General features: G+C 39.4%; 1 long non-coding RNA gene across 1 annotated transcript; it reads left to right on the forward strand.

Annotated features, from left to right (window-relative positions):
• The first annotated feature begins 6,127 nt into the window (after positions 1-6,127).
• On the forward strand, positions 6,128-20,341 carry LOC123595016. Its single transcript, XR_006710983.1, has 4 exons — positions 6,128-6,142; positions 15,655-15,665; positions 15,861-15,865; positions 19,599-20,341. It is a non-coding gene; the product is annotated as an uncharacterized LOC123595016 (long non-coding RNA).
• The last annotated feature ends 277 nt before the right edge of the window (positions 20,342-20,618 follow it).

Raw genomic sequence — 20,618 nt, forward strand, 5'->3', positions numbered from 1 at the left:
TATAGCTTTGTAATATAATTTGATGTCTGAAATTGTGATACCTCTAGCTCTGGTTTTCTTTTTCTTTCTTTTTTTTTTTATAATATATGAAATTTATTGTCAAATTGGTTTCCATAAAACACCCAGTGCTCATCCCAAAAGGTGCCCTCCTCAATACCCATCAACCACCCTCTCCTCCCTCCCACCCCCCATCAACCCTCAGTTTGTTCTCAGTTTTTAACAGTCTCTTATGCTTTGGCTCTCTCCCACTCTAACCTCTTTTTTTTTTTCTTTTTTCCTCCCCCTCCCCCATGGGTTCCTGTTACGTTTCTCAGGATCCACATAAGAGTGAAACCATGTGGTATCTGTCTTTCGCTGTATGGCTTATTTCACTTAGCATCACACTCTCCAGTTCCATCCACGTTGCTACAAAAGGCCATATTTCATTTTTTCTCATTGCCACGTAGTATTCCATTGTATATAAACCACAATTTCTTTATCCATTCATCAGTTGATGGACATTTAGGCTCTTTCCATACTTTGGCTATTGTTGAGAGTGCTGCTATGAACATTGGGGTACAAGTGCCCCTATGCATCAGTCCTCCTGTATCCCTTGGATAAATTCCTAGCAGTGCTATTGCTGGGTCATAGGGTAGGTCTATTTTTAATTTTCTGAGGAACCTCCACACTGCTTTCCAGAGCGGCTGCACCAATTTGCATTCCCACCAACAGTGCAAGAGGGTTCCCGTTTCTCCACATCCTCTCCAGCATCTATAGTCTCCTGATTTGTTCATTTTGGCCACTCTGACTGGCGTGAGGTGATACCTGAGTGTGGTTTTGATTTGTATTTCTCTGATGAGGAGCGATGTTGAGCATCTTTTCATGTGCCTGTTGGCCATCCGGATGTCTTCTTTAGAGAAGTGTCTATTCATGTTTTCTGCCCATTTCTTCACTGGGTTATTTGTTTTTCGGGTGTGGAGTTTGGTGAGCTCTTTATAGATTCTGGATACTAGCCCTTTGTCCGATATGTCATTTGCAAATATCTTTTCCCATTCCGTTGGTTGCCTTTTAGTTTTGTTGGTTGTTTCCTTTGCTGTGCAGAAGCTTTTTATCTTGATAAGGTCCCAGTAATTCACTTTTGCTTTTAATTCCCTTGCCTTTGGGGATGTGTGGAGTAAGAGATTGCTACGGCTGAGGTCAGAGAGGTCTTTTCCTGCTTTCTCCTCTAAGGTTTTGATGGTTTCCTGTCTCACATTCAGGTCCTTTATCCATTTTGAGTTTATTTTTGTGAATGGTGTGAGAAAGGGGTCTAGTTTCAACCTTCTGCATGTTGCTGTCCAGTTCTCCCAGCACCATTTGTTAAAGAGGCTGTCTTTTTTCCATTGGATGTTCTTTCCTGCTTTGTCAAAGATGAGTTGACCATACGTTTGAGGGTCTAGTTCTGGGGTTTCTATTCTACTCCATTGGTCTATGTGTCTGTTTTTGTGCGAATACCATGCTGTCTTGATGATGACAGCTTTGTAGTAGAGGCTAAAGTCTTGGATTGTGATGCCTCCTGCTTTGGTCTTCTTCTTCAAAATTCCTTTGGCTACTCGGGGCCTTTTGTGGTTCCATATGAATTTTAGGATTGCTTGTTCTAGTTTCGAGAAGAATGCTGGTGCAATTTTGATTGAGATTGCATTGAATGTGTAGATAGCTTTGGGTAGTATTGACATTTGGACAATATTTATTTTTCCAATCCATGAGCAGGGAATGTCTTTCCATTTCTTTAAATCTTCTTCAATTTCCTTCGTAAGCTTTCTATAGTTTTCAGCATACAGATCCTTTACATCTTTGGTTAGATTTATTCCTAGGTATTTTATGCTTCTTGGTGCAATTGTGAATGGGATCAGTTTCTTTATTTGTCTTTCTGTTGCTTCATTGTTAGTGTATAAGAATGCAACTGATTTCTGTACATTGATTTTGTATCCTGCAACTTTGCTGAATTCATGGATCAGTTCTAGCAGACTTTTGGTGGAGTCTATCGGATTTTCCATGTATAATATCATGTCATCTGCAAAAAGCGAAAGCTTGATTTCATCTTTGCCAATTTTGATGCCTTTGATTTCCTTTTGTTGATTTCCATTGCTGATGCTAGCACTTCCAGCACTATGTTAAACAACAGCGGTGAGAGTGGGCATCCCTGTCGTGTTCCTGATCTCAGGGAAAAAGCTCTCAGTTTTTCCCCGTTGAGGATGATGTTAGCTGTGGGCTTTTCATAAATGGCTTTTATGATCTTTAAGTATGTTCCTTCTATCCCGACTTTCTCAAGGGTTTTTATTAAGAAAGGGTGCTGGATTTTGTCAAAGGCCTTTTCTGCATCGATTGACAGGATCATATGGTTCTTCTCTTTTTTTTTTGTTAATGTGATGTATCACGTTGATTGATTTGCGAATGTTGAACCAGCCCTGCATCCCAGGAATGAATCCCACTTGATCATGGTGAATCATTCTTTTTATATGCCATTGAATTCGATTTGCTAGTATCTTATTGAGAATTTTTGCATCCATATTCATCAGGGATATTGGCCTGTAGTTCTCTTTTTTTACTGGGTGTCTGTCTAGTTTAGGAATCAAAGTAATACTGGCTTCATAGAATGAGTCTGGAAGTTTTCCTTCCCTTTCTATTTCTTGGAATAGCTTGAGAAGGATAGGTATTATCTCTGCTTTAAACGTCTGGTAGAACTCCCCTGGGAAGCCATCTGGTCCTGGACTCTTATTTGTTGGGAGATTTTTGATAACCGATTCAATTTCTTCGCTGGTTATGGGTCTGTTCAAGCTTTCTATTTCCTCCTGATTGAGTTTTGGAAGAGTGTGGGTGTGCAGGAATTTGTCCATTTCTTCCAGGTTGTCCAATTTGTTGGCATATAATTTTTCATAGTATTCCCTGATAATTGTTTGTATCTCTGAGGGATTGGTTGTAATAATTCCATTTTCATTCATGATTTTATCTATTTGGGTCATCTCCCTTTTCTTTTTGAGAAGCCTGGCTAGAGGTTTGTCAATTTTGTTTATTTTTTCAAAAAACCAACTCTTGGTTTCGTTTATCTGCTCTACAGTTTTTTTAGACTCTATATTGTTTATTTCTGCTCTGATATTTATTATTTCTCTTCTTCTGCTGGCTTTAGGCTGTCTTTGCTGTTCTGCTTCTATTTCCTTTAGGTGTGCTGTTAGATTTTGTATTTGGGATTTTTCTTGTTTCTTGAGATAGGCCTGGATTGCAATGTATTTTCCTCTCAGGACTGCCTTCGCTGCGTCCCAAAGCGTTTGGATTGTTGTATTTTCATTTTCGTTTTTTTCCATATATTTTTTAATTTCTTCTCTAATTGCCTGGTTGACCCACTCATTCGTTAGTAGGGTGTTCTTTAACCTCCATGCTTTTGGAGGTTTTCCAGACTTTTTTCTGTGGTTGATTTCAAGCTTCATAGCATGTGGTCTGAAAGTATGCATGGTATAATTTCAATTCTGGTAAACTTATGGAGGGCTGTTTTGTGACCCAGTATATGATGTATCTTGGAGAATGTTCCATGTGCACCTGAGAAGAAAGTATATTCTGTTGCTTTGGGATGCAGAGTTCTAAATATATCTGTCAAGTCCATCTGATCCAATGTCTCATTCAGGGCCCTTGTTTCTTGATTGATCGTGTGTCTAGATGATCTATCCATTTCTGTAAGTGGGGTGTTAAAATCCCCTGCAATTACCACATTCTTATCAATAAGGTTGCTTATGTTTATGAGTAGTTGTTTTATATATTTGGGGGCTCCGGTATTCGGCGCATAGACATTTATAATTGTTAGCTCTTCCTGATGGATAGACCCTGTAACTATTATATAATGTCCTTCTTCATCTCTTGTTACAGCCTTTAATTTAAAGTCTAGTTTGTCTGATATAAGTATGGCTACTCCAGCTTTCTTTTGGCTTCCGGTAGCATGATAAATAGTTCTCCATCCCCTCACTCTCAATCTAAAGGTGTCCTCAGGTCTAAAATGAGTCTCTTGTAGACAGCAAATAGATGGGTCTTGTTTTTTTATCCATTCTGATACCTTATGTCTTTTGGTTGGCGCATTTAATCCATTTAAATTCAGTGTTATTATAGAAAGATACGGGTTTAGAGTCATTGTGATGTCTGTATGTTTTATGCTTGTAGTGATGTCTCTGGTATTTTGTCTCACAGGGTCCCCCTCACGATCTCTTGTAGGGCTGGTTTAGTGGTGACAAATTCCTTCAGTTTTTGTTTGTTTGGGAAGACCTTTATCTCTCCTTCTATTCTAAATGACAGACTTGCTGGATAAAGGATTCTCGGCTGCATATTTTTTCTGTCTAGCACACTGAAAATCTCGTGCCAATTCTTTCTGGCCTGCCAAGTTTCAAAAGAGAGATCAGTCACGAGTCTTATAGGTCTCCCTTTATATGTGAGGGCACGTTTACCCCTTGCTGCTTTCAGAATTTTCTCTTTATCCTTGTATTTTCCAGTTTCACTATGATATGTCGTGCAGAAGATCAATTCAAGTTCCGTCTGAAGGGAGTTCTCTGTGCCTCTTGGATTTAATGCCTTTTTCCTTCCCCAGTTCAGGGCAATTCTCAGCTATTAATTCTTCAAGTACCCCTTCAGCACCTTTCCCTCTCTCTTCCTCCTCTGGGATACCAATTATGCGTATATTATTTCTTTTTAGTGTATCACTTAGTTCTCTAATTTTCCCCTCATACTCCTGGATTTTTTTATCTCTCTTTTTCTCAGCTTCCTCTTTTTCCATAACTTTATCTTCTAGTTCACCTATTCTCTCCTCTGCCTCTTCAATCCGAGCTGTGGTGGTTTCCATTTTGTTTTGCATTTCATTTAAAGCTTTTTTCAGCTCCTCGTGACTGTTCCTTAGTCCCTTGATATCTGTAGCAAGGGATTCTCTGCTGTCCTGTATACTGTTTTCAAGCCCGGCGATTAATTTTATGACTATTATTCTAAATTCACTTTCTGTTATATTATTTAAATCCTTTTTGATCAGCTGGTTTTCTTTTCAAGATTGCTTCACCTATTTGGGATCTTTTGATATTCTATACAAATTTTAGGATTGTTTGTTTAGCTCTGTGAAAAAATGCTGGTGATATTTTGATAGGGATTGCATTAAATGTGTAGATTTCTTTGTGTAGTGTACACATTTTAACAATATTTGTTCTTCCAATCCATAAGCATGGAATGTTTTTCCATTTCTTAGGTATCTTATGGTTTTTGGTGTAATTGTCAATGGGATTGATTCCTTGATTTCTCTTTCTGCTGTTTCATTATTGGTGTATGAAAATGCAAAACAGATTTCTGTATGGTCATTTTGTATGCTGTGACTTTACTGAATTTGTGTATCAGTTCTAGCACTTTTTGGTGGAGTCTTTTCGGTTTTCTATACAGGGTATCATGTTGTCTGCAAATAGTGACAGTTTGATTTCTCCCTTGCCAGTTTGGATGCCTTTTATTCATTTTTCTTGTTGTTTGCTCTGGCTAGGACTTCCAGTACTATGTTAAATAGTAATGGTGATAGTGGACATCCTTGTCTTATTCCTGACCTTAGGGGGAAAGCTTTCAGTTGTTCACCCTTGAGTATGATGTTAGCTATGGGTGTTTATTTATTTATTTATGGTCTTTATTATGTTGATGTATGTTCCATCGAAACCTACTTGGTTGTGGGATTTTATCATGAATGGATGTTATACTTTTGTCAAATGCTTTTTCTCTGTCTATTGAAATGGTCGTATTTTTTATCCTTTCTTTTATTGATGTGATATATCACACTGATTAATATGCAAATACTGAACCACACTTGCAACCTGGGAATAAATCCTACTTGATTGTGGTGAATTATTTTTTTAATGTCTAGTTGGATCCAGTTTGCTAACATTTTGTTGAGGATTTTTGTATGTAAATTCATCAGAGATATTGGCCTATAGTATTCTTTTTTGTAGTATATTTATCTGGTTTTGGTATCAGCATAATGCAGGCCTCTCATAGAATGAGTTTGCAAGTTATACTTCCTCTTGTATTTTTTGGACTATTTTGAGAATAGATATTAACCCTTATTTCAATGTTTGGTAGAATTCACCTGTGAAGCAATTTGATCCTGTAGTTTTGTTTCTTGGGAGTTTTTTGATTAGTGATTCAAGCCCATTGCTGGTAACTGTTCAAATTTTCTATTTCTTACTGATTCAAGTTTTGGAGGTTATATGTTTCTAGGAATTTATCCATTTTTTCTAGGTTGTCCAATTTGTTGGCATATAGTTTTTCATATATTCTCTTATAATTGTATTTCTATGGTGTCAGTTTTCATTTCTCCTCTTTTTTTATTTGTTTATTTGCATCTTCTTCCTCCCACTTTTTTTTGATGAGTCTGGCTAAATGTGTATTGATTTCGTTCACCTTTTCAAAGAAGTAGCTCCTGGTGTAATTGATTTGTTTTATTGTTTTTTTTTTAAGTCTCTATTTTGCTTATTTCTGCTTTAATCTTTATTATTTCCTTTATTCTACTGGTTTTAAGTTTTGTTGGTCCCTCTTTTCTAGCTCCTTCATGTGTAAGTTTCGGTTGTTTGAGATTTTTCTTGTTTTTTGAGGTAGGCCTGTTATGCAAAACTTCCATCATATAATAGCTTTTGCTGCATCCCAATGATTTTGGACCAGTGTTTCTTTCTTTTTCATTTGTCTACATGTATTTTTATTTTTTTTAATTTTTACTTTAGAGGGAGAGAGAGAGCACGAGTGGGGAAGAGTAGCAAAGAGAGAGTGAGAGAGAATCTCAAGCAGGCTTCTCACTCACTGTGGAGCCAGATGCGGGCTCGATTCCACAACTCTAGGATCATGACTAGAGCTGAAATGAAGAGTTGGACGCTCAACTGACTGAATCACCCAGGTGCCCCTGTCTCCATGTATTTTTTAAATTTCCTCTTTGATTTCTTGGTTGTCCCATTTATTGTTTAGTATCATGTTATTTAACATTCATGTATTTGCACTCTTTCCAGATTTTTTCTTATGGGGTTGATTTCTAGCTTCATAGCATTGTGGTCAGGAAGGATGCATGAATTAATTTGATCTTTCTAAATTTGTTGAGACTTGTTTTGTGTCCTATTATGCAATATATTCTGGAGAATGTTCCACGAGCACTTGTCAAGAATGTGTATGCTGCTGTTTTAGGATGGAATGTTCTGGAATTATCTGTTGAATCTATCTGGTCCAATGTGTCATTAAAAATTACTGTTTCTTTGTTTATTGTGTGCTTGGATGATCAATCCATTGATGTAAGTGGGGTGTTAAAGTCCCCTGCTATTATTGTATTACTATTGATGATTTCCTTTATGTTTGTTATTGATGGCTTTAAGAATTTGGGTGTTCCAATGTTGGGTGCATAAATATTTACAATTGTTATGTCTTCTTGTTGGATTGTCTACTTTAGGATTCTATAGTGTCTTTCTTTGTCTTTTGTTATAGTCTTTGTTGTAAGAACTATTTTGTCTGATATAAGTATTGTTACCCTGGCTTTTTTTCACATCCATTTGCATGGTAAATGTTTCTCCATCTCCTCACTTTCAATCTATATGTATCTTTACATTCCAAATGAGTCACTTGTAGGCACCAAATAGGGGTCCTGTTTATTATTCATACAATCACACTATGTGTTTTTTTCTTTGTAGTTTCAAGTCTTTACTTGAATTACAGTTTGGAAAAATATGATGTAATACTAATTTCAGAAGTAAAATTTAATGATTTATCATATTCATATAACACCCAGGATGCATCACAACAAGGCCTGCCTTAATACCCATCACCCATTTACCCCATCCCCTGCCTACCCCCCCTCCAGATACCCTCAGTTTATTGTCTATAGTTAAGAGTCTCTTTTATGGTTTTCCACTCTTTTTTTTTAGCCCTATGTTCACCTGTTTTGTTTCTTAAATCCCACAAATGAATGAAAGCATATGGTATTTGTCTTTCTCTGACTGACTTATTTTGCTTAGCATAATGCAGTCTAGCTCCACCCGTGTCATTGAAAATGGCAAGATTTCATTATTTTTGATGGCTGATAATATTCCAGTGTGTGTGTGTGTGTGTGTGTGTGTGTGTGTGTGTGTACAAACATAGCACACCACATCTTCTGTATCCATTCATCAGTTGATGGATATTTGGGCTCTTTCCATAATTTTCCTACTGTTGAAAATGCTGCTATAAACATCACGGTGCATGTTTCCCTTTGAGTCAGTATTTTTGTATCCTTTGGGTAAATACCTAGTAGTGCATTTGCTGAACCTTAGGATAGTTTTATTTTAAAATTTTTTGGAATATTGTTTTCCTGACTGGCTGCACCACTTTGCATTCCCAACGACAGTGAAATAGGGCTCCCCTTTCTCTGCATCCTCGCCAACATCTGTTTGTTCGTTATTAATTTGAGCCATATTGACAGGTGTGAGTTGATATGTCATTGAAGTATGATTTGTATTTTCCTGATGATGAGTGATGTTGAGCATATTTCCATGTGTCTGTTAGTGATCTGAATGTCTTTGGAAAAATATCTATTCATGACTTATGCCCATTTTTAAACTGGATTATTTGAGTATTGAGTTTTATAAGTTCTTCATATATTTTGGATATTAACCCTTTATCAGATATATCAGTTGTAAATATCTTCTCCCATTCTAAAGATTGCCTTTTAGTCTTGTTAATTGTTTTCTTCACCATGCAGAGGTTTTTTATCTTGATTGGGTCCCAATAGTTCATTATTGCTTTTGTTTCCCTTTCCTCAAGAGATGAGTGTAGTACACATTTGCTATGGCTGATATCAAAGCAGTTACTGCCTGTGTTCTCCTCTAAGATTTTAATGGTTTCCTGTTTCACATTTAGGTCTTTCATCCATTTTGAACATATTTTTGTGTATGGTGTTAGAAAGTGTTCCAGTTTCATTCTTTTACATGTTGCTGTCCAGTTGTCCCAACACCATTTGCTGAAGAATCTGTCTCTTTTCCATTGTACATTCGTTCCTGCTTTGTTGAAGACTAGTTGACCATATAGTTGTGAGTCCATTTCTGCATTTTCTATTCTGTTCCATTGATATTTGTCTGTGTTAGTGCCAGTACCATACACTCTTGATCACTACGACTTTGTGCTATAACTTGAAGTCTAGAATTGTGATGCCTCCACCTTGCTTTTCTTTTTGAAGATTGATGTGGCTATTTGGAGTCTTTTTTGGTTCCATACACATTTTAGGATTGTTTATTCTAGGTCTGTGTAAAATGTTGCTGGTATTTTGATAGGGATTGCATAAAATGTGTAGATTACTTTGGGTAGTATAGACATTTTATTTTTTTTTTATTTTCTATTAAAAAAATTTTTTTTTCAACCTTTATTTATTTTTGGGACAGAGAGAGACAGAGCATGAACGGGGGAAGGGCAGAGAGAGAGGGAGACACAGAATCAGAAACAGGCTCCAGGCTCTGAGCCATCAGCCCAGAGCCTGACGCGGGGCTCGAACTCACGGACCGCGAGATCGTGACCTGGCTGAAGTCGGACGCTTAACCGACTGCGCCACCCAGGCGCCCCAACATTTTAATAATGTTCCTCAAATTCATGAGTTTTAAATGTCTTTCTATTTGTTTGTTTCATCTTCAATATCTTTCATCAGTTTTTATAGTTTTCAGAATACAGATCTTTTCCCTCTTTGGTTAGGCTTATTCCTAAGTATCTTATGGTTACTGGTACAATTGTAAATGGGATTGATTCTTTGGTTTCTGTTTCCGATGCTTCATTAGTGGTGTATAAAACACAAAGGGCTTTTCGGAAGATGGCGGCATAAGAGGATGCTGGGGTCACCGCGCGTCCTGCTTAGATTCCACCTACGCCTACATAAATAACCCAGAAAACCGCCAGAGGACTGGCAGAACGGAGTCTCTGGAGCCAAGCACAGACGAGAGACCCACGGAAGAGGGTAGGAAGGGCGGCGAGGCAGTGCGCGCTCCACGGACTGGCGGGAGGGAGCCGGGACGGAGGGGTGGCCCGCCGGCCAAGCAGAGCCCCCGAGTCTGGCTTGCAAAAGCGGAGGGCTGGATGGAGTGTGTTCCAACAGCAAGTGGGACTTAGCATTTGGGAGGTCATAAGTTAACAGCTCTGCTTGGAAAGCGGGAAGGCTGGCTGACAAGGGAGGGAGAGTTGCTGAGCCCCAGGACGACAGAGCTCAGTTTGGCGGGGAAAAAAACATGCTCGCCAGCGCCATCTCCCTTGCCCATTCCCCAGCCAAAATCCCAAAGGGAACCAGTTCCTACCAGGGAACTTGCTTGCTCCACGCAAACACCCAACACTGTGCTTCTGTGGAGGACCCCTCCGGCTGTGGGTCTAACTCCCTCCCGCTGCCACAGGGCCCCTCCGGAAGTGGATCACCTAAGGAGAAGTGAGCTAAGCCTGCCCCTCCTGCCCCCATGCACCTTGCCTACCCACCCCAGCTATACACCAGATCCTCAGCACCACAAGCCTGGCAGTGTGCACGTAGCCCAGACAGGCCATGCCACCCCACAATCCCACCCCTAGGAGGGGGGAGGAGAAAGCACACACCAGTCTGACTGTAGCCCCAGCGGTGGGCTGGGGGCAGACAGCAGGTCTGACTGCGGCCCCGCCCACCAACTCCAGTTATACACCACAGCACAGGGGAAGTGACCTGCAGGTCCGCACCACTCCAGGGACTATCCAAAATGACCAAACGGAAGAATTGCCCTCAGAAGAATTGCCCTCAGAACAACAGCTAATGAACTGATCAAAAAGGATTTAAATAAGATAACAGAAAGTGAATTTAGGGGGCGCCTGGATGGCGCAGTCGGTTAAGCGTCCGACTTCAGCCAGGTCATGATCTCGCGGTCTGTGAGTTCGAGCCCTGCGTGAGGCTCTGGGCTGATGGCTCAGAGCCTGGAGCCTGTTTCCGATTCTGTGTCTCCCTCTCTCTCTGCCCCTCCCCCGTTCATGCTCTGTCTCTCTCTGTCCCAAAAAAAATAAACGTTGAAAAAAAAAAAAGAAAAAAAAAGAAAGTGAATTTAGAATAATAGTCATAAAATTAATCGCTGGGCTTGAAAACAGTATAGAGGACAGCAGAGAATCTCTTGCTACAGAGATCAAGTGACTAAGGAACAGTCAGGAGGAGCTGAAAAATGCTTTATACAAGATGCAAAATAAAATGGAAACGACCACGGCTCAGATTGAAAAGGCAGAGGAGAGAATAGGTGAACTAGAAGATGAAGTTATGGAAAAAGAGGAAGCTGAGAAAAAGAGAGATAAAAAATTCCAGGAGTATGAGGAGAAAATTAGAGAACTAAGTGATACACTGAAAAGAAATAATATACGCATAATTGGTATCCCAGAGGAGGAAGAGAGAGGGAAAGGTGCTGAAGGTATACTTGAAGAAATAATAGCTGAGAACTTCCCTGAATTGGAGAAGGAAAAAGGCATTGAAATCCAAGAGGCACAGAGAACTCCCTTCAGACGTAACTTGAATCGATCTTCTGCATGACATATCATAGTGAAACTGGCAAAATACAAGGATAAAGAGAAAATTCTGAAAGCAGCAAGGGATAAACGTGCCCTCACATATAAAGGGAGACCTATGAGACTCGTGACTGATCTCTCTTTTGAAACTTGGCAGGCCAGAAAGTCATGGCAGGAGATCTTCAATGTGATAAACAGAAAAAATATGCAGCCGAGAATCCTTTATCCAGCAAGCCTGTCATTTAGAATAGAAGGAGAGATAAAGGTCTTCCCAAACAAACAAAAACTGAAGGAATTCGTCACCACTAAACCAGTCCTACAAGAGATCGTAAGGGGAATCCTGTGAGACAAAGTACCAGAGACATCGCTACAAGCATAAAACATACAGACATCACAATGACTCTAAACCCCTATCTTTCTATAATAACACTGAATGTAAATGGACTAAAAGCGCCAACCAAAAGACATAGGGTATCAGAATGGATAAAAAAAAAAACAAGACCCATCTATTTGCTGTCTACAAGAGACTCATTTTAGACCTGAGGACACCTTTAGATGAGAGTGAGGGGATGGAGAACTATTTATCATGACACTGGAAACCAAAAGAAAGCTGGAGTAGCCATACTTATATAAGACAAGCTAGACTTTAAATTAAAGGCTGTAACAAGAGATGAAGAAGGGCATTATATAATAATCACAGGGTCTATCCATCAGGAAGAGCTAACAATTACAAATGTCTATGCGCCGAATACCGGAGCCCCCAAATATATAAAACAATTACTCACAAACATAAGCAACCTTATTGATAAGAATGTGGTCATTGCAGGGGACTTTAACAATCCACTTACAACAATGGATAGATCATCTAGACACAGGATCAATAAGGAAACAAGGGCCCGGAATGATACATTGGATCACATGGACTTGACACATATTTTTACAACTCTGCATCCCAAAGCAACAGAATATACTTTCTTCTGAGGTGCACGTGGAACATTCTCCAAGATAGATCATATACTGGGTCACAAAACAGCCCTTCATAAGTATACAAGAATTGAAATTATGCCATGCATACTTTCAGACCACAATGCCATGAAACTAGAAATCAACCACAGGAAAAAGTCTGGAAAACCTCCAAAAGCATGGAGGTTAAAGAACACCCTACTAACGAATGAGTGGGTCAACCAGGCAATTAGAGAAGAAATTAAAAAATATATGGAAACAAACAAAAATGAAAATACAACAATCCAAACGCTTTGGGATGCAGCGAAGGCAGTCCTGAGAGGAAAATACATTGCAATCCAGGCCTATCTCAAGAAACAAGAAAAATCCCAAATACAAAATCTAACAGCACACCTAAAGGAAATAGAAGCAGAACAGCAAAGACAGCCTAAAGCCAGCAGAAGAAGAGAAATAATAAAGATCAGAGCAGAAATAAACAATATAGAATCTAAAAAAAACTGTAGAGCAGATCAACGAAACCATGAGTTGGTTTTTTGAAAAAATAAACAAAATTGACAAACCTCTAGCCAGGCTTCTCAAAAAGAAAAGGGTGATGACCCAAATAGATAAAATCATGAATGAAAATGGAATTATTCCAACTAATCCCTCAGAGATACAAACAATTATTATGGAATACTATGAAAAATTATATGCCAACAAAATGGACAACCTGGGAGAAATGGACAAATTCCTGAACACCCACACTCTTCCAAAACTCAATCAGGAGGAAATAGAAAGCTTGAACAGACCCATAATCAGGGAAGAAATTGAATCGGTTATCAAAAATCTCCCAACAAATAAGAGTCCAGGACCAGATGGCTTCCCAGGGGAGTTCTCCCAGACATTTAAAGCAGAGATAATACCTATCCTTCTCAAGCTATTCCAAGAAATAGAAAGGGAAGGAAAACTTCCCGACTCATTCTATGAAGCCAGTATTATTTTGATTCCTAAACCAGACAGAGACCCAGTAAAAAAAGAGAACTACCGGCCAATATCCCTGATGAATATGGATGCAAAAATTCTCAATAAGATACTAGCAAATCGAATTCAACAGCATAGAAAAAGAATGATTCACCATGATCAAGTGGGATTCATTCCTGGGATGCAGGGCTGGTTCAACATTCGCAAATCAATCAACGTGATACATCACATTAATAAAAGAAAAGATAAGAACCATATGATCCTGTCAATCGATGCAGAAAAGGCCTTTGACAAAATCCAGCACCCTTTCTTAATAAAAATCCTTGAGAACGTCGGGATAGAAGGAACATACTTAAACATCATCAAAGCCATTTCTGAAAAGCCCACAGATAACATCATCCTCAATGGGGAAAATCTGAGAGCTTTTTCCCTGAGATCAGGAACACGACAGGGATGCCCACTCTCACCGCTGTTGTTGAACATAGTGTTGGAAGTGCTAGCATCAGCAATCAGACAACAAAAGGAAATCAAAGGCATCCAAATTGGCAAAGATGAAGTCAAGCTTTCGCTTTTTGCAGATGACATGATATTATACATGGAAAATCCGATAGACTCCACCAAAAGTCTGCTAGAACTGATACATGAATTCAGCAAAGTTGCAGGATACAAAATCCATGTACAGAAATCAGTTGCATTCTTATACACTAACAATGAAGCAACAGAAAGACAAATAAAGAAACTGATCCCATTCACAATTGCACCAAGAAGCATAAAATACCTAGGAATCAATCTAACCAAAGATGTAAAAGATCTGTATGCTGAAAACTATAGAAAGCTTATGAAGGTAATTGAAGGAGATATAAAGAAATGGAAAGACATTCCCTGCTCATGGATTGGAAGAATAAATATTGTCAAAATGTCAATACTACCCAAAGCTATCTACACATTCAATGCAATCCCAAGCAAAATTGCACCAGCATTCTTCTCGAAGCTAGAACAAGCAATTCTAAAATTCATATGGAACCACAAAAGGCCCCGAATAGCCAAAGGAATTTTGAAGAAGAAGACCAAAGCAGGAGGCATCACAATCCCAGACTTTAGCCTCTACTACAAAGCTGTCATCATCAAGACAGCATGGTATTGGCACAAAAACAGACACATAGGCCAATGGAATAGAATAGAAACCCCAGAACTAGACCCACAAACGTATGGCCAACTAACCTTTGACAAAGCAGGAAAGAACATCCAATGGAAAAAAGTCCTTTAACAACTGGTGCTGGGAGAACTGGACAGCAACATGCAGAAGGTTGAAACTAGACCACTTTTTCACACCATTCACAAAAATAAACTCAAAATGGATAAAGGACCTGAATGTGAGACAGGAAACCATCAAAAACCCTAGAGGAGAAAGCAGGAAAAGACCTCTCTGACCTCAGCCGTAGCAATCTCTTACTCGACACATCCCCAAAGGCAAGGGAATTAAAAGCAAAAGTGAATTACTGGGACCTTATGAAGATAAAAAGCTTCTGCACAGCAAAGGAAACAACCAACAAAACTAAAAGGCAACGAATGGAATGGGAAAAGATATTTGCAAATGACATATGGACAAAGGGCTAGTATCCAAAATCTATAAAGAGCTCACCAAACTCCACACCCGAAAAACAAATAACCCAGTGAAGAAATGGGCAGAAAACATGAATAGACCCTTCTCTAAAGAAGACATCCGGATGGCCAACAGGCACATGAAAAGATGCTCAACGTCGCTCCTCATCAGGGAAATACAAATCCAAACCACACTCAGATATCACCTCACGCCAGTCAGAGTGGCCAAAATGAACAAATCAGGAGACTATAGATACTGGAGAGGATGTGGAGAAACGGGACCCTCTTGCACTGTTGGTGGGAATGCAAACTGGTGCAGCTACTCTGGAAAACAGTGTGGAGGTTCCTCAAAAAATTAAAAATAGACCTACCCTATGACCCAGCAATAGCACTGCTAGTAATTTACCCAAGGGATACAGGAGTGCTGATGCATAGGGGCACTTGTACCCCAATGTTTATAGCAGCACTCTCAACAATAGCCAAATTGTGGAAAGAGCCTAAATGTCCATCAACTGATGAATGGATAAAGAAATTGTGGTTTATATACACAATGGAGTACTACATGGCAATGAGGAAGAACGAAATATGGCCCTTTGTAGAAACGTGGATGGAACTGGAGAGTGTGGTGCTAAGTGAAATAAGCCATACAGAGAAAGACAGATACCATATGTTTTCACTCTCATGTGGATCCTGAGAAACTTAACAGAAACCCATGGGGGAGGGGAAGGAAAAAAAAAAGAGGTTAGAGTGGGAGAGAGCCAAAGCATAAGAGACTCTTAAAAACTGAGAATAAACTGAGGGTTGATGGGGGGTGGGAGGGAGGGGAGGGTGGGTGATGTGTATCGAGGAGGGCACCTTTTGGGATGAGCACTGGGTGTTGTATGGAAACCAATTTGACAATAAATATCATATATTGAAAAAAAAAGAAACACAAAAAAATTCTGTATACTGATTTTGTATCCTGTGACTTTCCTGAATTTTTGTATCAGTTCTAGTAATTTTTGAAGGTGGGGGGGTCTTTTGTACTTTCTCCATAGAGTATCATGTGATCTGCAAATTGTGACACTTTGACGTCTTCCTTGCCAATTTGGATGCATTTATTTTGTTGTCTTTGTCTGAATAGTGTTGCTAGGACTTCCAGTACTATGTTGAATAACAGTGGTGAGAATAAGCATCCTTATCTTTTTCCTGACCATAGAGAAAAAGCTCTCAGTTTTTTCCCCATTGAGGGGAATCATGAGATGAATCATATTATGGCTAGGGGTCATTCAGGAATAATTAGTCATATATATTCTTGGGTGATGATTAGTGTGGCTAGTGTAAAGGATCCATTTATTAGTAATACTGATAGGAGGATAATAGCTAGTGTGACTTCATATGACATTGTTTGGGCTACAGCTCGTAGAGCTCCCATTAGGGCGTATTTTGAATTTGAAGCCCACCCTGATCATAGGATAGAGTAGACAGCTAGGCTTGATATGGCTAGTATAAATAATACTCCTAGGTTTATGTTAATGAGTGGGTATGGTATAGGCAATGGAAATCATATGGTTAGGGCTATCGTGAGGGCTAGGATGGGTGCTATAATGAATATAAATATAGAGGATGTGAGGGGTCGGAGGGGTTCTTTAGTGAAGAGTTTGGGGCGTCTGCGATAGGTTGGAGTAGGCCGTATGGTCCTACGACATTTGGTCCTTTGCGGAGTTGTATATAACCTAGTACTTTACGTTCAACTAAGGTCAGGAAGGCTACGGCAAGGAGAATGGCGATGATTAATGAGAGGATATTAATTATGAACATGTTGTTAGGGAGAGGAATTGAACCTCTGATAATAAAAGCTTAAGTTTTATGCAATTACCAGGCTCTGCCACCCTAACAAACCCGAGCTCTCGGGTAGTGTAGTTGGATAAACTGTCTAGATTAAGATTATATCATCTATTTGGTTAAAGGTGCTTTGGTAAAGTGGGCCTTATTTCTCTTGTCCGTTCGTACTGGGAGAAATTATTTAATAGATAGAAACCTACCTGGATTACTCCGGTCTGAACTCAGATCACGTAGGACTTTAATCGTTGAACAAACGAACCTTTGATAGCTGCTGAACCATCGGGATGTCCTGATCCAACATCGAGGTTGTAAACCCTATTGTTGATATGGACTCAAATAGGATTGCGCTGTTATCCCTAGGGTAACTTTTTCCGTTTATCAAGTTTTTGGATCAATAAGTGATGTAATACTTTTGACTGGTTAGTCTAGATTTAAATCACTCGGAGGTTATTTTGTTCTCCGAGGTCACCCCAACCTAAATTGTCGGCCCATATAGAGGTTTGTTGTCCCTGTCGGTTAATTAACGAGGTCTCTTTGGGTCGGTTAATTAAAGCTCCATAGGATCTTCTCGTCTTATTATATTCCTGCCTCTTCACGGGAAGGTCAATTTCGCGGATTGGAAGTAAGAGACAGTAAAGCCCTCGTGTGGCCATTCATACAAGTCCCTATTTAGGGAACAAATGATTATGCTACCTTTGCACGGTCAGGATACCGCGGCCGTTTAACTAGTGTCACCGGGCAGGCAGTGCCTCTAATACTGGAAATGCTAGAGGTGATGCTTTTGGTAAACAGGCGGGGCTTGTGTTTGCCGACTTCCTTTTACTTCTTTTAATCTTTCCCTAATTTGCATACCTGTGTTGGGTTAACAATTAGTTTGATATTCTGTTTATGGTTAGGTTATATTTATCTTGTTGTTAACTATCAGTGGTTATCCGTTCTGATATAAGCTTATGCAGGGAGAAATACTTCTTGTTACTCATATTAGCATTTATTGCTTCTATTGTTAAATAGATTCGCCCAGTTTTAAATTAGGAGTTAGTTGCGTTTTTTGACATTAAGATGTTTTGATTGTTGAGCTTGAACGCTTTCTTAATTGATGGCTGCTTTTAGGCCAACTATGGTTTGTATTTATGCTTACTCTCTAATAAAGGCTGTATCCTAATTCTAAAAAGCTATACCTTTTTAGACTATATTTTAAACTTACATTAGAATTTTAGAGGTTTTTGAGGTAAGTTTAAAGTTGAACTAAGATTCTGTTCTGGGCAACCAGCTATCACCAGGCTCGTTAGGCTTTTCACCTCTACCCATAAATCTTCTCACTATTTTGCAACCTAGACGAGTTCATCCTATAATAGATTGTTCACGGGTAGCTCGTCTGGTTTCGGGGGACCTAGCTGAAGTTCTCTTTGTTAGGTTGTTCTAGCTAATTCATTATGCAAAAGGTACAAGTGGTAATCTTTGCTGTGTGGTGCTTTTAATTTTTTCTTTCATCTTTCCCTTGTGGTACTTTCTCTATAGCGCCAAGTTAAATTTCTATCTCCTATAATTTTTAGGGTAACTGAATGTTTTGTTTTACTTTCTAGTGTTAGTTGGGTTTATGGATGTTTGGGCTAGCTTTGGCTCAAGATGGTCAGTTTAATATGAAATCTTCTGGGTGTTAGCCAGATGCTTTGTTTAAGCTACATCTTGTTATCCAAGCACACTTTCCAGTATGCTTACCTTGTTACGACTTGTCTCCTCTTGTGGGTATAGTGGTTTGAATAGGTTTCTTTAGGGATTTATCACTTGAGGAGGGTGACGGGCGGTGTGTGCGTGCTTCATGGCCCGATTCAATTGAGCTCTCTATTCTCAAATTTACTACTAATCCTCCTTTAATACTTACTTTCATAAGGATTTTCGTGTGTGTTCTAGTCATAGAAAATGTAGCCCATTGCTTCCCATCTCATGGGTTACACCTTGACCTAACTTTTTTGTGTTAAGATACTTGTGCTTACTTTTCTTCCTTTTTAGGGTTTGCTGAAGATGGCGGTATATAGGCTAAATTAGCAAGAGATGGTGAGGTGTATCGGGGTTTATCGATTATAGAACAGGCTCCTCTAGAGGGATGTAAAGCACCGCCAAGTCCTTTGAGTTTTAAGCTGTTGCTAGTAGTTCTCTGGCGGATAGTTTTGTTTGAACTAACTATCTAAGTTTAGGGCTAAGCATAGTGGGGTATCTAATCCCAGTTTGGGTCTTAGCTATCGTGTAGTCGGAGATATTAAAGTTACTTTCGTGCTGTATTTTTATGTTAACTGTAGCTTTTTACAGCCTAGTTAAGGTTTAACTTTAGTATGTTTTTTTTTCTCTGTAACATGCTTTACGCCATGGGTCTATTAGTTTGGGTTAATCATATGACCCAGGTGGCTGGCAGGAAATTTGCCAACCCTTGTTTAATATAGCTTAGTTGAACTTTCATTCATAGCTTAATTTTTATCACTGCTGCATCCCGTGGGGGTGTGGCTGAGCAAGGTGTTATGAGCTACAATGATTGTGTGCTTGATACCAGCTCCTTTAGGTCACTGGGTGACTTAGAGGGCATTTTCACTGGGATGCGGAGGCTTGCATGTGTAATCTTATTAATAACTAATGGAAAGGCCAGGACCAAACCTTTGTGTTTATGGAGTCTGGCGACTCATCTAGGCATTTTCAGTGCCTTGCTTTATACATTTAAGCTACATTAACTGGAGTATAGGGTTATTTAGGTATATAAAATATTGTTCAATAGGGACGAATTAGAGATTGGGTTAGTGTATCTATAGATAGCTGCGAACAGAGTTATGATTTAGTATTAATAGTTAGCAATGATAGGGGATTGGTAAAGTTTATGAGCATTGATTCTTAGGCCTTATGTCTAGGTACGGGTTTAGTCTTGTTTTTGGGGTTTGGCAAGACAGAAATAGACACGTATTATTATAAATAAGGTTAACGGGGGGGGGGGGTAAGGGGGGTTTGATTAAGCTAGTTATTTACTAAATCAAAATGTTTGCATGTGTATACGTGTATACGTGTGTATGTGTATGTATACGTGTACGTATGTGTACGTGTGTACGTGTACGTGTGTACGTGTACGCATATACGTGTACGTGTGTACACGTACGTGTGTACGTGTACGTGTGTACGTGTGTATGCATATACGTGGGTGCACGCTTGCCGTGTCCTGTGAAACATTAGGAATTTAAGTATATGTCCTGTGACCATTGACTGAATTGCACCTTGTTTGTTGTACGTGTGGAGACCCCGCATAGAGAATAAGCCCAGCTACAATATATTTGACTGAGTCAGGACCTTTAGGTCATAGCTGAGTCATAGCAAGTTTGCCCCCCTAAAATTAAAAAATACCAAATGCATGACACCACAGTTATGTGTGATCATGGGCTGATTAGTCATTAGTCCATCGAGATGTCCCATTTGAGAGAGTTGAAGGATTGGATTTGAGGATTTTATGGCCCTCAAGTAAGAACCAGATGCCAGGTATAGTTCCGTTATAGAAACCCCCACGTTGAAATGGGCCCGGAGCGAGAAGAGGTACACGTTCGAGCAAGGGTTCAAGCTGAGGGTTTTTGTATGTGGCCTTTATGTTGAGGTATGTTCCCTGTATTCCTACTTTGTTGAGGGTTTCCATCAAGAATGGATGTTGTGCTTTGTGAAATGCTTTTTCTGCATGTATTAAGAGGATATCTTTGTTCCTATCCTTTTTAAATTAATGTGGTGTATCATGTTTA

This window comes from Leopardus geoffroyi, chromosome X, assembly GCF_018350155.1.
Source record: "Leopardus geoffroyi isolate Oge1 chromosome X, O.geoffroyi_Oge1_pat1.0, whole genome shotgun sequence".
In the NCBI taxonomy this organism is placed as follows: Eukaryota; Metazoa; Chordata; class Mammalia; order Carnivora; family Felidae; genus Leopardus; species Leopardus geoffroyi.